Source organism: Podarcis raffonei, chromosome 1 (assembly GCF_027172205.1).
Source record: "Podarcis raffonei isolate rPodRaf1 chromosome 1, rPodRaf1.pri, whole genome shotgun sequence".
NCBI lineage: Eukaryota > Metazoa > Chordata > Lepidosauria > Squamata > Lacertidae > Podarcis > Podarcis raffonei.
The window spans coordinates 115,423,775-115,442,011 of record NC_070602.1 but is presented as its reverse complement, the minus strand read 5'-3'; positions in this window follow the sequence as shown (position 1 = coordinate 115,442,011).

Sequence of the window (18,237 nt, the reverse complement as noted above, 5' to 3'; positions counted from 1 at the left end):
CACCCCCCTTCTTCCGCCCCTGTCTAGAGCCAACCCATTGTGCTTTCTAATATACAGTGGTACCTTGGAAGTCAAATAGAATCCATTCTGGAAGTCCATTTGACTTCCAAAACGTTCGGAAACCAAGGCACGGCTTCCGATTGGCTGCAGGAAGCTCCTGCAGCCAATTGGAAGCTGCAGAAGTCACGGTGGACGTTCGGGTTCCAAAGAACATTCGCCAACCGGAAAACTCACTTCCGGGTTTGCGGCGTTTGGGAGCCAAAACATTCGACTTGCAAGGCGTTCGGGATCCAAGGTAAAACTGTACTGTGTTTTATACTTTCAGTGTATTTGCTCTCCAGTGATTCTGAAAAGAGTGTTTGGGAGTTCTAGGTTTGTTTTTAACTGTAAGTCAGCTTTATTCTTGGTTTTAGTACTGTTAATCTCTTATACTTGTAGTTTTTTTATTTCCTGTGAGCTGCTTTGCATTTGTTTTACCCAGAAAAGGACCATATGGATATTTAATAAAACAAATATTTCATGAAATAATATTTGATGTACATCGCATTTGGTTGCATTTGAGATGAGTGTTTAATGCAACATGCATTGGCAACATGTTGATTGGTGTATTGCTTTTTTGTAACTGAAAAACTGTCAAACAAAGAAGTTTTGTGTTTTTTTAAGGTGGGGTGAAATGAATATCAAATATTTCCATTTGTTCTGCGCATTTTGGGGAGTGTTCTACAGGCTGAGTTTTGCGAGGCAAATTCCCAGCCTTTCTAAAAGAACAAAAGCCAAAGCCAAATCTAATTTGTCCAAAAAAGAAAATCCCGACTTCAGCAGAGTTCACTTGCAGATGTTATTTGCACCATTTATTTATCAAAAATAACTAGAAAATGTTTTTAAAGCATCATCCCAAATGGTACAAATAGAAATGTGACATGCTTGGCAAGGCTGTCTATTTTACTTATACTGCTTCACTGTTTCATATTCTGAGCAAACTGAGAGGCGATTTTCCCTCAAGAGTTCAGGAGGGCATATGGTTTCATTTCTTCAGAAAATTGTTTCTCGGGATTTCAATCTTTTTAGCTAGATATGACAAAACATAATATCAGGAACACTTATGCTTCTTATCAGTTCTGTTTTCGAACATAAATCATCGATCAGTATACATTTAAGTCAGGTGGCTAAGACGCCTCGAAGAAAACAGATAAATGTACCCAAATATTTTAACAAAACTGCACCACCTCACACCCCTAGCATTAAGTGGCTGAACGAGCCAAATGTATGAAATCTGAGCTACGCTGAATATATCTCCCCAATGTTGTTGTACTTTACTCAGATAGCACAGAGGGTTTTTTTTAATACATCTATGGCTGGTTTATGCATTGATCCACTTCATAAACTCTGTATGCAAAGTAAAAGTAAAGGGTAAAGGGACCCCTGACCATTAGGTCCAGTTGTGACCAACTCTGGGGTTGAGGCGCTCATCTCGTTTTATTGGCCGAGGGAGCCGGCGTACAGCTTCGGGTCATGTGGCCAGCATGACTAAGCTGCTTCTGGAGAACCAGAGCAGCACACGGAAACACCGTTTACCTTCCCGCCGGAGCGGTACCTATTTATCTACTTGCACTTTGACGTGCTTTCGAACTGCTAGGTTGGCAGAAGCAGGGACTGAGCAACGGGAGCTCACTCCGTCACAGGGATTTGAACTGCCGACCTTCTGATCGGCAAGTCCTAGGCTCTGTGGTTTAACGCACAGCGCCACCCGCGTCCCATTTAAAATTGTACCATGTCTAAAAAAAATTATTCCCTTTCTCACTATGGTGGTGGTAGTCTCTACAGAGCAGAATTTCGTAGACGAACTACAATGCAACAAATGTCAAAACTGCAAAGGAGAACGTTCCTCTTCAACCAGGCCTTTGGCTGATTAACATCCTATACCCTTTCAAAGGTGTTTGTGGGAGGGGTGAGGGTGGGGTTATTGTTTTGTTTCAGTTCTAGTTTTTATTATGTACTTTTAGGGTTGCCATATTTCCAGAGGCAAAAATCCAGACAAACAAAGTTTCGCCCCCCCCTCCCAGCCAGCCACTACCGCCAAGCCCGAAACAGACCCAGAGCCTGAAACCCAAGTTGCCTGTGCGCACACACTTTTTCTTAACACCCCCCCCCAAAAAAACCCCCCGGACATTTGCTTGCAATTGTAAAAATCCCCCTGGGTGGGCATGTACGCCCCCCCAAAGAGGACATGTCCAGGATTTCCCAGACGTATGGCAACCCTATTTTTATGTCATGAATAGTCCTGAGATCCACAGATGAAGGGTGGCATGCAAATACTAATACTAATACTAATACTAATACTACTACTACTACTACTAATAATAATAATAATAGGAGTAGGAGTAGAAAGAACTCTTGTCCTTTTACTGAACTGTTGGGGAGAAAGATACCTGCATAGGTTTCAAATAAGTGTGTAAATATGCAGAAAGAATATTCACGTCTGCATTTTCATTATTTACATGCACAAAAACCCAAGACACATCCTTGTCTGTCTCTCTCTTATGTGTGTGTCTGTATATTACACACACACACACACACACACACACACACAATTCTTTTCTTCTCCCTCTTTTTGGAAATAATTGCTTGCAAGATGGGAGCTAACACACAATCTCAACTTGTAGTAGAGGTAATTGCAGCACTTACTGCTCCTGTCATCTTGATGTATTACTATGTATCAAAGGTCACTGTTTTGTAGTCATACATTATCAAATTTGAAAGAGCAATATTTGATTCTGATCAGCCTTTAAACTGCCCGCAATGTACATGAAACGGATAGAGGAGTTTCTTAGCTTTAAGCATCACGCGGCTGCAGATGGTGGCAGCGTTGACGCTGGCGGCACCGGGAGATAAACCGATGTTTCGGAGGCTGAGGGGTCAATGAGCCGGCTTGACAGGGTTAGATGTCAGCACTATGAATCTAATGCAATGCATTGCAGTGATCACAAGCTAAAGTGGCTATACTAATGAAAATAAAACCACCTGAAAAATGACATGGGGCAGTACCAGGCGGGCAATAATGTAGAAATAAGGACATAAATCACCATTTAGAGACAATAAGCCTATAACAGCTCCCCTGAAATGTTTACATCTTCTACTGATAAGCTATCCCAGGACAAAAAGTCCGCAGTTTCCCCGTTTGGTGCACTTTTGTGAAGATGCAATTCTCAACATAAAACGAAGTAATCAAAATAGGATCCAACTACTGCCTGGACTTGCCAGGCACCTCCCCAGTACGACTTAATAGTCTTGTTCCTTCTTAACCCAAAGGACAGCTAGCTGCTGATAACATGATTCGACCATTTATGCAATTGGTTGCTCTATAGATAGGTTCTTATGTGCAGAGGAGCTGCAGTCTGGATTCGTCTAATATGGGAGGTCGTCACATTAGTTCAGGGACGCGGGTGGCGCTGTGGGTAAAACCTCAGCGCCTAGGACTTGCCGATTGTATGGTCGGCAGTTCGAATCCCCACGGCGGGGTGACCTCCCGTCGTTCGGTCCCAGCTCCTGCCCACCTAGCAGTTCGAAAGCACCCTTAAGTGCAAGTAGATAAATAGGTACCGCTTTATAGCAGGAAGGTAAACGGCGTTTCCGTGTGCTGCGCTGGTGCCGGCTCGCCAGATGCAGCTTAGTCACACTGGCCACGTGACCCGGAAGTGTCTCCGGACAGCGCTGGCCCCCGGCCTCTTAAGTGAGATGGGCGCACAACCCTAGAGTCGGACACGACTGGCCCGTACGGGCAGGGGTACCTTTACCTTTACCTTTACCACATTAGTTCAGCGATGGCTTCCACACCACCAGTATAACCTAGGTAAAGGTTCCTAGATGCTATATGACTCAATTCAAGGCAACTGGGTAAGAATGGTTACCAGGGAACGAACTCACATCGTTTCCAAAGACCATAAAATGTTGTATGCCGGTACAACATGTGAAATCGAGCATGATTAAGCGGGCACAAGATGTGGGTCACAATATTGATTATGAATTATGGGGAAAGTTGTGGAAAACAAAATAGGAATTTTACGGCATGTTACGCAATAAAAGAAAATATGGTGAAAATGGCCCACAGACGGCATTTAACATCTGCCAAATTGGCGAAAATGTCTAAAAAAGAAAAAGGTACATGTTGGAAGTGTAATGAAATTGAGGGATATTTTATTCGCATGTGGTGAATAATTAAAGAATATTAGGAAACAATATATAATGAATTTTTTTAAAAAAATACTTTTTAAAACTTTCCCCAAAACACCTGAGATTTTCCACCTGGGGATGGTAACAACGGAGGTCCCAAAAAAACAAAAGAGTTTACTACTATACGCCACTGCTGTAGCTAGAACCTTATTGGCACAAAGGTGGAGAATAAGGATAGTGATGAATGGCTGTGTAAAATGTTTGAATATGCTGAACTGGCTGGTCTGACAAACAGGATAAGAGAAAACGAAGATAAGGAATATAAGGAGGAATGGATAATGTTTATTGACTACTTCAAGAACCAGTATAGACAAATACATAGCTTAGCAGGTCTCAAGTAAATCCAGCAGAGTTGAAATACCGTATTGGCCCGAATATAAGCCGCACCTTTAAAATTCATGGGGGGGGGATACAATACCCGAATATAAGCCGCTCCCTTAAAATTCCGTAGGCACTCCAACCCGTTCCATTTTACCATATGTCTGTTTCAGCAGCGATATCGTAAAAGTCGGTTTTTGTAAGGTCACGAATTTAAGCCGCACTTTAACTTTTCACGGTTGGAATTTGGGGGGAAAGTGAGGCTTATATTCAGGCCAATACAGTAGATAGGAGTATTTAATAGATAACAAATTGGATGATTAAAAAGATGTGGGTTACATGGACTAGTAGAAAAGCAAAGGAACCAGGAAAAGGGTGGAAGGGAAGTCGTATGGTATATGTATACATGCTGCATTTGGTACAAAATTGTAAGTGGGACGGGGGGAGGGGGTTAAATATGCTCTCTGTGCCTGTTTTTGAAAATGCAACTTTTTTTTTAATGTTGTATGCCAGCCCTAATGAGCAATTTGGAAAGAGTTCTCACACAGTACCCCCCAAGCTCTCTCTTTCCCATTCACTTTTAACAGTGGGGTTCAGTACATAGAGGCCTAGGTGGAACCTGGTGGTTCAGTTCCACATTTAGACAGACGGCAAGGTTTTCCCAGGTTTAACTTTATCAGAATTGTACACATTGCTATTTTTCTAGAAATAGAGGTGCCAGTACTCTTAGTTCTCTTATAATGGCAATGGTGCCCATCTGAGAGGTGCCGGAACTGAGTTCCGGGTGAAAAAAAAGCCCTGATTGTACATTGTTTCTGACTAAGAAAGTCCTGAAGCGACTTACGATTGAAGTAAATAATAATAATAATAATAATGATGATGATGATGATGATGATGATGATGCTGCAATACAGTGGTACCTCAGGTTAAGAACTTAATTCGTTCTGGAGGTCTGTTCTTAACCTGAAACTGTTCTTAAGCTGAAGTACCACTTTAGCTCATGGGGCCTCCTGCTGCCACTGCTCCACCACTGCACGATTTCTGTTCTTATCCTGAATTAAAGTTCTTAACCCGAGGTAATATTTCTGGGTTAGCGGAGTCTGTAACCTGAAGCGTATGTAACCTGAAGCGCATGTAACCCGAGGTACCATTGTAATAAAATCACATAAGCAATTATTAAAAACAGATTTAACAATACAATCATGTCTACATCGAATAAAGCTGCACAATATTCAGTGGGTAAGTTTGTATGTATAAGACTGCAGCCTTAGTGTCATTGTCCCAGCTTCTAGATAGCAAAAGAAAACAGACTGAGGCAGCTGGCAGGCGGGCTAAATGTTCTCTCTCAGAGCAACTGTGCAGTGGTAGACCTTAGGGTCTTAAATTTCAGCGGCACCCTGTGCAATGCCAAAATTCACACCCCCACCTCCCATGCTCCATTCTAAATCATAGTTGTGGCATCCCCTGCATCACCCCCAGGTCTCCACGCCAGGGTGGCTGAACCAGTCGTGCTCCTCTATATCTGCCTCTGCTGTGCCTCACAAGGTGAAGTGGGAGAGTCAGTGTGCTGTAAGTGGTTAGCGTTGGTCTAGGACCAGGAGACCAGAATTCGAATCCTCATTCATTCAAGAAGTTCACATGGGCTGGTCACTGCCTCTCAGACTATCCTAAGTTGTAAGGATAAAATGGGAAAGGGGAGCAGAGTGTATACCACTTTGAGCGGCTTGGAGGAAAGGTGGACTGTATAAATGTACCACTTAATTCTGCAGGAATGTTTTACTGTTGGAGGGAGTGCTTTTATGCAGGATAAGTAGCAAATGTGTGTATCATGGGCGTGGGGCAGGTCCAACCCAGCCTTCTCTCTTTTGTGCTAATTTTCTATCTGCAGGACAGTATTTTGTTTGGCGCATTTCAAAAGCAAACATACCTAAACATACCTTTTTTTTCTTTAAAAAAATGTTTAGGGGTACTCTCACTTTCCTAATCATATTGAAATACTGCCCCTCAATGAGGCCAAACTTAGATTCACAAAATGTTTGGGGGGTGTACCCCTGCGTCCCCCCAGGAAAAAATCACTGCCTAAAAGATAATTTTAAAATGTAGTTAAAACTGATACTAGTGCTTTGGGGGGGGGGACTCACCACAAAAGTTGTTTGTTGTTTATTTATTACAAATATGGGTGGGTTTTTGGCTCAGGCATTGGGTGTATATCCGTTTCAGCCCCGTCCCCCTGTCCCCAGAATCACACAAAAATAATTATTTAATTTTAAAAGGTAAGGGAACTGAATTCCGACTTTAAAGTTCCCTGACTGACACTGCCCATTTGCTACCTTTTCTTGTGTTACCTTTGCAGCACAGGGGCAATTGCAGCCAGTTCCGCTCCTTCCCACATGGCTCAGTCAGGTAGCATTGAGGAGCCCTGGACCACACGCAGTAAGTGTGGCTCTAACCCAGGCCACCATTGTTGTGTTTTCTAGCAGGGATAATTTCAGCATTGCGGGAAGAGCTACCTTGCATTTCTTCCAACATCCTGGAGCCTGACATTACCTTTGCAGTGTGGGAGCAGCTGTGCTGTGGCAGTTGCCCGCCCAATGCTGTAAATGTAATACACTCTAGCATTCGATGAACTTGTCACAGATTGTAAATCCCACTGAAAAAAAACGGGGACAGGAGAAAAGCAGGAGGGGAAAGAAACAGAACCGGCAGACAACTGTTTATATAGGAGAGAGAGAAATATGCGGCTCTGTAGCACAACCTGCGCGCCACAATAAATGTTACAGGTACACAACCGTGTGTTTCTAGAGGGGCAGCCATGTTAGATGTTGCAGCAAACACAGCAGTCTTGTGGCACCTTAAAAACTGCCATAAGCTTAAAGAGTAACAAATGTTCTCTTTTATTGAAGTGGGGATGTGTGTCCGGTTTTGAGGGAGAGAGGCCTTCGCTCTTCCTCTTTTCCAAGACTCGCTTTTTATTCCGAGACGCAGCCAAAGAAATTGGCCCCCGTAGGTCAAACACCTGTTAATTGACCTGCATGAAATGTGTGGACTTCAGCCAGCTGCTGTTAGGCAGACCTCTGTCACCTCATCCATTTTGGTGAAGTCCAAATCTGACAGACCCTAGAAATAGAACCATCATAATCTTTCGTGGATGTTATATCTCTATATCTACACACGTAGAGAAAAGAGAAAAGCGAAAAATAAAATTATTGGGCTGTATCTAAATGGGGTTCCCCTCCACTGATTTAAGAAATGATTTGATTCAACAGGTGCTTTTGTCAGCATAATGGAGAGGGAGGCAATTTTGGCAAAACACGTCCTTCCTGCTGTCCTCTGTGTCCCAGGATTAGAATCACAGAATAGTTGGAAGGGACCACAAGGATTGTCTAAGTCCAACCTCCTGCAATGTAGGAATATTTCGGCCCACATGGATCCCTTGAAAATCTGCTTTGGGACGTGGGGCTGTGGGGCTGAAGGGGGAGAAGGAATATTCAAAAATCACCTCCTTCCACTAGTTCAAAAGGCATTCTGTCAGCTGAGGGACACCAGAAGCATACAAGCCATGGTTTTTATTTGTTGCAAAATGCCCAATTTTATTTATGTTCAGTATTTTTAAATGCCTGGCTTTCAGAGCAAAAGGTCTGTCAATGTGGCTCTCAGTCACAACCATGAAACATGAATTATGCAGCAGGTAAGATGCACCCCAGTGCAGATAAACCAGATTAGGCAATTTAGCGTGCTTTAAAACACAGAAATGACAACAATTTGCAGTCCAGCCTGGCACCTTTAGCAAAAAAAAGCAGGTTGCAATGATGAAGGTCTTTAAGGCCCATTTGAAAGCCGATGAGGAAGGAGCCAAACATACTTCCTTTGAGAGAGAATTCCACAAATTTGGGGCCACCAACAAAAATATCACATCTCTTATGCCTGCCAGTATAATTTACCTTGGTGGCTGGCCCACAAAAGAAGCTTCTGCAACCAAGCAAGGGCTTATGAGTTCCGGTGGCCCTTCAGATAACCTGGCCCCAAACTGCTTAAGGCAAGGATCCGGAACTGGATCTGGCCAATCGGTTGGATCCTTAACTCCGCCCTGCCCCCACAGGACAAGTTCTACAGGTTGGGTAAGGCTTAGTAGGAGTAACTGGAGGGTTTCAGAGGCAAGTGGAAAGAGGATGAATGAATTCAACACTGCTATTGTAGACATTCTGCCTGTGCAAGAATGTTCTCCAGATCACCTCTCCAGAGCCAGTTTTGGGGGGTGAAGGCAGAGGAGAGGAGGGAGAAGCCCTGTATCAGAAGCCCCTGAAAGCAGGGCCTCTACTGCTGCAATTTGTTAGGTGAATCTCGGCTGTTGTCTGGATGCCAAGTCTAACTGTGGATGGTGAGCAAGTCTAACCTTTGATAAACAATGGAGGGTATGACCTTGGATACAAGTTTCCCAGAGGCCAGGTCTACTCAGGCCTCACAACTGGTCAGTCCCTAGATCTACCAGAAATAATAGCTCTGCTTTCTAACACAGTGGAACCTCGGGTTACGTACCGTCCTCCTTACGAATGCTTCGGGTAATGACCCCCGCTAACCCGGAAGTAGTACCTCAGGTTAAGAACTTTACCTCAGGATGAGAACAGAAATTGTGCTGTGGCGGCGCAGCGGCAGTGGGAGGCCCCGTTAGCTAAAGTGATACCCCAGGTTAAGAACGGTTTCAGCTTAAGAACGGACCTCCAGAACAAATAAAGTTCATAACCAGAGGTACCACTGTACTAGCTATTTGTTATTTAGCAACTTTTTAAAAAAGGAGTACTTACATTACTATTCCCCTGTAAAAATTACTGTGGATGCCTATGAGACCAAATGCTTTTCTCTCAACTCAAGTACACACCAGTACGCTTCTGGCGCCTTGATGCAGTAGACCTTGCTCACAAAATCTTATGCCATAATAAATCTTAGTCTTTAAGGTGCCACAAGACTCTTCATTGCTTTGTTGCAAGAGATAAATGTGACTGCCACTCTGGAGGTTGTCATCATTTGGTTGTTATTCATATGGGCTGCAATCCTACACATGCAATGGATTTAATGGGATTTATGTCTTAATTGCTAGGCACAGCTCCAAACTTTAGAAAACCACTGGGAATAAAGGGAAACATGTCGTCAGAGCAGATTTCTGCTCATGCAATAGGACTTCCCTTCCCAATTCTCCCCTTAGCCCTCCTTTCACAGTAGATCTGCTCCAGAAGTTTTCCCGACCCTCCAAAGCAGATTTCGGAGTCTCCATTGTGCCAGTGGTGTCTATCCTGCTGGCCGATGAACACCGCTGGATTTCAGCCAATGAGATCATGGCGTTCAGTTAAAACAACACTGGAACAGAGTTGCCGCCTTCTAATCTGGGAAAGTATGGACAACCCAGCAACTATTCATATCATCTATGAGCGCCTTATGACCACAGAATAATCATGGATATCCAGTTGCCACCATTTAATGATTTGAATTATTAAATACGCAGTTGGAAAACAGGAACACTAATGGTCATTATAGCCCCTAATTAGCCCACACGGCAATTGGACGTTTCCCGAGTGAGGTTGGTAAACAAAATGACTATTCTGCGGATTAGATTTCTACAAAATGGTTACCCTTACAGTTTTTCAAACATACTTTTCAACGCTTCTGTTGCCTCCATGAATCCCACCCCTGAACATAAAGTGGACAATCCAGTGCCTTTCCTGTATGCAGCAATGAAGGGATAAACTCTGCACACTATTCTGGAAAAAGCTGGAGAGCTCAGAGACTCACAATTGGGCTACGCTGGAGAAAGCCGATTACTCCAGTGCTGGTTCAACTATACGGGCTGCCAGTAAATCTGGGCTCAGTCCAAGGTGCTGGTTATTACTGATTATGAATTCAGCCTAGGTCTAGCATTCCTTAAGTAGAAGGTGCCTGCATCCATTCTCACACACAGGCTTCCCAGACTCTCTAACTGGGAAATGGTATTTTGTTATCAGTTGCTGAATACTTAAAGCCAGATCCAACGTTTGTGTCCATCTTCTGACAACCGCCACCCCCCAATATTATATTCTTTTCAGCAAGCAACATAAAAAAACCCTAAGCAGCTGAAGATGCCCTAAGCTCCACAAATTTAAATACAAATTTATATATACAAATTTAAATAATACTAAATAATACTAATACACTCCATCACAGTGTCCATTTGGATTTGTAGTCCTTTCAAGACCTTTAAAGCCCTAAATGGCCTTGGTCCAGTATACCTGAAGGAGAGTCTCCATCCCCATCGTTCAGCCCGGACACTAAGGTCCAGCACCAAGGGCCTTCTGCCGGTTTCCTCGCTGCGAGAAGCCAAGTTACAGGGAACCAGGCAGAGGGCCTTCTCGGTAGTGGCACCCGCCCTGTGGAATGCCCTCCCACCAGGTGTCAAAGAGAAAAACAACTACCAGGCTTTTAGAATACATCTGAAGGCAGCCCTGTTTAGGGAAGCTTTTAATGTTTAACAGATTATTGTATTTTAATATTTTGTTGGAAGCTGCCCAGTGTGGCTGGGGAAACACAGCCAGATGGGCAGGGAATAAATAATAAATTATTATTATTATTATTATTATTATTATTATTATTATTATTATTATTATTATTTTAAAGGACATCGCCATTGGTTTAGGGATGGGCTAGGGTTATGGCTGAACCAAGTCCAAGAGTATTAAGGGAGTGGAGTGGGATAGGATGGGATGGGAGAGGTCTTAACGGGCAACTTCACCTTATTAATCTCCAGAGCAGTGTTTCCCAATCTTGGGTCTCCAGCTGTTTTTGGACTACAACTCCCATCATCCCTAGCTAGCAGGACCAGTGGTCAGGGATGATGGGAACCGTAGTCCAAAAACAGCTGCAGACTCAAGTTTGGGCAACACTGTTCCCACAGTTCATTTTTGATTCAGGCTAAGACAAGCCCAGCTACATCACCATTTCTCAGAAAGATGGAATTCTGTGAATCTCTATGTGCAGTATAAGCAAGTTTTGCGACATCATGTTACTCTTTTTCTCCTCCATCACCCCTTTATTTATCAACAGTATTTATAGTCCACTCTGTAAGTAGAATTCAGATCACAAAGAGAGACAGACCTGCTAAGGGTGTACATAGAGACAATGGGAGTAACAGAAATAAAGCTTGGAACAATGGGTAGTTAATTGTATTCCCCCAGGTAGCTGCAAAGAGGTAGAGGTACAGCCACAATCTGCCCATGTTGTGAAGGCCTTTGACTGGCTACATGCCAACGCAGAGAGAGAAGCAGTAGCCTTAACCCTGTGTTATAACATATAGAGGAGTGAGGACATCTATAAAATAAAGAATGGCAATAATTGGTTAAACTAGTGGTGGCTGCTGTATTAAACACTGCAGATGAGCACTGATCAATTTTGCATTTGCTTGCTTTTTGACATTTAAATTGCTTTTAATGTTCTGCTGCACTTAAATGTAGGTTTGTTTGCTTTTAACCAGTATAAAATAATCCAGAAACAAGGGCCCTGTAGTGTACAACTGCCCCCATTGCTTGCTATGAATTGAGAGTGCAACATCTGGAAAGCCACAGGTTTCTCTGTCCCCAGTGTGGACTGCCAGCAATAATGAGCTGCTCCCACAAACAGCTTCATATACAGGGAAAAATCTGGTGTTGTTGTATTGCCAAGTGACCGCTACACCTTGAGAGTCAGATTTTGCTCCAAAGGGGTGACATACACACACAAGCTGTGTTGCTGGTTTTTGGGGTTTTTTTAACTCAGTGGTTTGTTTGGTTTTTTAAATCGGTTTTATTAAAAGATTTTCATGGGTTACAAAAGTACGTGCATTGTCTCTATTTTCAGGTCGTTTTGAGCCAGCAGGTGAAGAAAGGAGGCATTAATGAGATATTTGAGATGCTATTGTCTCATAACACTATTGAAGTTGTGTTTATTAGGGTGGCGCTCTGGTCTAAACCACTAAGCCTAGGGCTTGCCGATCAGGATGTCAGTGGTTTGAATCCCCGTGACGGGGTGAGCTCCCGTTGTTCAGTCCCTGCTCCTGCTAACCTAGCAGTTCGAAATCACGTCAAAGTGCAAGTAGATAAATAGGTACCATTCTGGCAGGAAGGTAAACAGCGTTTCCATGCACTTCTCTGGTTTCGCCAGAAGCGGCTTAGTCATGCTGGCCACATGACCCAGAAGCTGTACGCCGGCTCCCTCAGCCAGTAAAACGAGATGAGCGCCGCAACTCCAGAGTCGTCCACGACTGGACCTAACGGTCAGGGGTCCCTTTACCTTTACCTTTTAGGGATGGAAGGCTCTGCTCATTTCGGTTTTCCAATCTTAAATTCAGTTAAAGTGATACCTCAGGTTAAGTACTTTATTCGTTCTGGAGGTCCGTTCTTAACCTGAAACTGTTCTTAACCTGAAGACCACTTTAGCTAATGGGGCCTCCCGCTGCTGCCGCGCCACCGCTGCGCGATTTCTGTTCTCATCCTGAAGCAAAGTTCTTAACCCGAGGTACTATTTCTGGGTTAGCGAAGTCTGTGACCTGAAGCGTATGTACCACTATATCCACATTTCTGCAGAAATTTGTAATTTTAAAGAAATCCACTGAAAATTCTTCAGCATTTTAGCACACATTTCTCATTTTTGTATGCAGTTTTGATTAACGTATACATTTTGGCAAGCTACTGGATGCACTTTTGTGCATTATTTTCATTCATTGTTATGCATATTTGCTCCTAATATATTCATTTTTGTAAACACTGATTTGAAAACTGCAACGCTGGAATCACTGAGGTGCTTTTGTAGGCACTGCAGTTTAGGCCCTCCCTTGGTGCCCAACATCTATAGACCACATGAATAATAGTGGAGGATTTGATTCCAAGCTCTCTCTTTTTACTGAGCCAGAAGAGTGCTCACCAACAAACCATGAATTCTACTCCTCTAGAACTTTTTGTGGAAATAAGAACAGAAATTGACAAAGAAGAAGACAAAGGAATATTTCAAGAGGGACTGATGGTAGTGTATGGGAGCAAAGAAGGGGAGCTGGAAGAAAAACAATGAAGAGAGAGGAAACAAGGAAGAGAGAGATAGGAAGAAAAATAAATGGAAGACTTTGGAGTGAGGGAAACGTAAGGGGAGACTCTTCTGCCTCCCCACCAGTGCCAGATTTACGTATAAACTAAACAAGCTACAGCTTAGGACCTCACTTTCTTGGGGTGGGGCCCCAAAAAATCACTATTAATATACTTCTTCTTAATTGTATTTTAGTTCAACAATTACTTTGATAAAATACATATTTTGTTATGTGCAAAAGGCTTTAGATACCTATTAGGTCCATAAATTACCATATAGCATAAATGCAACACAAAAAACAGTGACAATTTGTTGTTGACAAAGGACAGTTGGACATATAAAGGGCCCCATTACCTTCAGTAGCTTAGGGCCTCATCAAGCCTAAATCCGGCCCTGCTCCCCACATTTTATTAAATATACTATTTGTATAGGTTTTGAAGAATTGAGATGAAGTTCTTTCTTTCCTCAACCTTTTTTAAAAAGAAAAGTTAACTCCTTTTCTAAGCCCCAAGCTTCACAAAAACTTAAGTTTCCACTGCACTGCAGCTGCATGTTAGATCAGCTTTGTTTTGTGGGATCCTGGCTTTATCTACTGCTCTGAAAGGCAAGAACATGCCACAAGCATCCAGAAGTGATTTATGCATTGCTAAAGAACTAGTTAGAATGACAGCAACACAGGCACGAGGGTATCATGTAGCATTAGGACTTTTAACAGGAGATCTCATCTCGGGGCTCTTCTGCAGCTTAGCCAAAAATAAACCAGCATAGAACAAATACCAACCTTTGCATGGTACAGGGATCTTACAATGACTCCAGCAGTCCCACTGAACTTCAGCTACAAATCCTTCGGAAATAAAAATCCTGTCTTTCAAACACAAAGATGATCCAGCTCCATATAAGCCCTTTCAAGAATAATTGACTTTAATGGGAGAAGTAATGAATTCTCTTATTACAAAAACAATGGAACTTCTAGTTTCCTTTGCCTGGAGGAGGGATGGCTAAACAGTGACCCGCCAGATGATATTAAGGCTCCAATTTCTTCCCTCCCCCCTTTTTATTACAAAATTTTAAAACAATTACCAAGCATTAAGTGTTGTCTTCCAGGACAAATACATATACAGATGTTAAGTCTTGTATGCAGCCATTCACTCGGCATCAAGACAGACTTGGAAAATCTTTTATGTTACAGATTAAGCTGTATTAAGCTGTATCCACAGGGTATATTTCAATCCAGAGCATTGAAACAATTTCTCCACAGTGGCTGCTGTGACTTCAAAGCAAATAGTGAGTCAGTTCTTTTATTTATTTATTGCATTATTGCATTTATTTCCCACCTGTGTCCAAGGAGCAACAACCCCTAAGAGGCAGTGACTGGCCCAACATCACCTATGAGCTTCATGGCAGGCTTATGAAATGCTTGACTGCCGTAGTTGATTTGTTCCGCCTGGCCTTTGGCTTGGAATCAACTTGATCCCCTTCCCCTCTTTCCTTTTTCCTTCTGTGATGGAACTCCTATTTGGGGACTTCCCTGGCTTTTTTCTGGCCCACATAGGACCAGTCTGGATAGTTGGCCTTGGTGAAGATTTGACATTTTCATCCCGAAAAAGTTTTTGATTTGAGTTTCTACTGAAATGAGGCTGCATTTTAATGCTGTATTTTAATCTTGTTTTAAGTTGTATTTTAATCAATTGTTTTTATACCTGGTGTTAGCTGCCCTGAGCCCGGTCTTGGCTGGGGAGGGCGGGGTATAAATATATTATTATTATTATTATTATTATTATTATTATTATTATTATTATTATTACAGCATTTGCAACAGGACTTGAACTATTCACTGACACATCTCAACATGAGAATCAGCCTTTAGGAAGAAAATTGCACCCATCTTTTTCATCGTCCAAATGAGCATTTGGATAACATCTGCGCCTTCCCCAAATGTACTGTACATCTATGTACAGCCTTCTCTTATCTAGTACCCCCTAGGTGTTTTGACCAGGTTGAAGAATGTTTGATCCAGACTGTAAACATAACCACACATACCAAAGCTTTGGTAAATATACCTCCTCAGTAAGTGGAAAGTTTCCAGTTCCTTTTAGAGGATATAAAGAGGGGTCTCAGTCTAAGCAAAGATACGAAACTTCTGCTTGGTCAATCTCTCTTGAACCAAGCAAAGTGAGTTGGAACTAGGTTGCTCCCAACACTAGCATTTTTCACTGGATTTGCCATCTGTTGTTTCCTCACTCGCTTTGGAGGAAAATCTGGACAATGTTGCTAAATTACTGCAGTTCAGCGTTGCCTATGCTCTTCGTGCTGAACAGAAAAAGTGCTACTGAGGTTTTTTTTCAGTTTCTGTGTCATTAACTAAAAGTTTCCTGTTTATGGGTCCTTCTCATTTTATTGCTTCCTCTTAATGATGAAGGGCTTCTATTGCCCCTTGAATAGCCTCTTTTAATTGCCCCATGTTAGCTTCTGTTCATTTAGGCCTATGGTAGAGGGAAAGCTTCAATTAGATTTCTTATTTTTCTTTTTCAAAAAAAAGTATGGCAAAACAGCAGTGTAACAATAGAAAGGAAAAACAATGTGCAGAAGTAATTATGTAACACACAGTGTTCTTCACATTTCTATACACACCCTTGAAATTGCTGGGTTTTCACCCAAAAATTGAAACTGGCAAATATTTAGTACATCCCTAAACAGTTGTGCTTTAGTAATATTATAAATTGGAGTGTAACCACTATAATAATTTACTACTTTGGTGTTTCTGCTACTATGTACTCTGTAAAGTACTTATACTATTATGACGATTTCTGTTACTATTTTGTATTTTGCTTGAACAGATGCACATAAAATATGTGACATAGTTCTTGTTTAGAGACCTTACAGTCCCAAGAATCACTTTTCTTCCCCTATTTTATGTGGCTGTTATTATTATTATTACCATTTTCAGCAAACCATCACTTCTCGGCCATTTGGCTAAGATCAAATGACCATTTTCAGCAAACCAATTAGGCAGCTGTCTTCAGCTGTGCTCCACTTTCTCAAGGATGCACAACCCCAACTGATTTGGTGGGCCTTGTTTTTTGCTTTAGTAAATACATAAAACTTTTAAAACATGTGATACTTTCCTTGGATGGCTTATGCTGAGAAGAAGCATCAGTCAGAGTTTGTTCCAAGCCATTGGCTTCTAACTGAAGTTTGTAACCTGCACTAGTGTGTAACAAGAGCTGGGGTTACCCCCTTGGCAGCTGCACAGGGCAGAATTTTTTAAGGAGCAGTATCCCCCTCGCTGTGGGTTAAACCACAGAGCCTAGGACTTGCCGATCAGAAGGTCGGCGGTTCGAATCCCCATGACAGGGTGAGCTCCCGTTGCTCGGTCCCTGCTCCTGCCAACCTAGCAGTTCGAAAGCACATCAAAGTGCAAGTAGATAAATAGGTACCGCTCCAGCGGGAAGGTAAACGGCGTTTCCGTGCACTGGCTTAGTCATGCTGGCCACATGACCCGGAAGCTGTCTGCGGACAAACGCCGGCTCCCTCGGCCAATAAAGCGAGATGAGCGCCGCAACCCCAGAGTAGGCCAAGACTGGACCTAATGGTCAGGGGTCCCTTTACCTTTACCTATCCCCCTCGCTGCAGGACCTCCAATGGGGCAAAGCAGTAAGAGGCAACAGCCCAGACCAGAGCCCCAAGAACAGGGGTGAGGAACCTGGTACCCTCCAGATGTTGCTGGAACTACAAGCCCCATAATCCCTGACCATTTGGCAATGCTGGCTGGAGCCGATTGTGTCCCTGGGAGCCCGTGAAAAGGACTCGTAAACAGGGGTGTTGGCAGGATCTTGGTGAAAGAGACTGAAAAGAGTGAGCTTGTGTCTTTTGGATTAAGGCTGCTTGCCTGTCTGGGCTATGTGGAAGCTTGATTGTGAGTTTGTTTGTGGGTGTGGCTATGTTCTCTGCTAGAGCACATGGTCTGAAGCGGAGGAGCTACTGCTGGAAGGAAGCCAAGCTGACTGAAACACACATATTGCTAGGCTGAAGTCTTCCAATGAGTTATTAGTCCAGTAGAACTCACGCTTTAGTGAGAAAAGAAAAAAGGAGATAGCATCTTTGATGTTGCTCAATGACAGGAACTGGTTTGCATATCATTTGAAGGGGTGCACCAAGCAAACTAGCATGCCTGGATACCTGCTCTAGTCTGAAATTGCCCCTGGCAATTCTGTCTACAGTCTTCAGCACAGGTGTCAGATGAAATCTGAAGGAGCAAGTTTTCCTTCATATTTTGAGAGTCAAGCACACTACTTATTCATTATACTTATATTCTGTTCTTCTCATTAAGAAACTCGAATGATTTACACCTGGCACTGGCTGGACAGAGACCTTCTTAGATTTACATAACACCATTATGTGCTGTTGGACTACTCTCCAGGCATGTGTTCATAATGAAGTCTGCTGATGCACTGACCAGTTCTCAGGCGTTATGGAAACCACCAAGCTTGAAAAGTTTGGTTAAGTGCCAAAGAAATAATCCAGTACTCAGAAAGAGAAATCAAAGTAAATGCTTATATGAAAATAGTAACGTGTACACGGTTCTGGACTGTCTAAAGCTTAAAAGAACATACA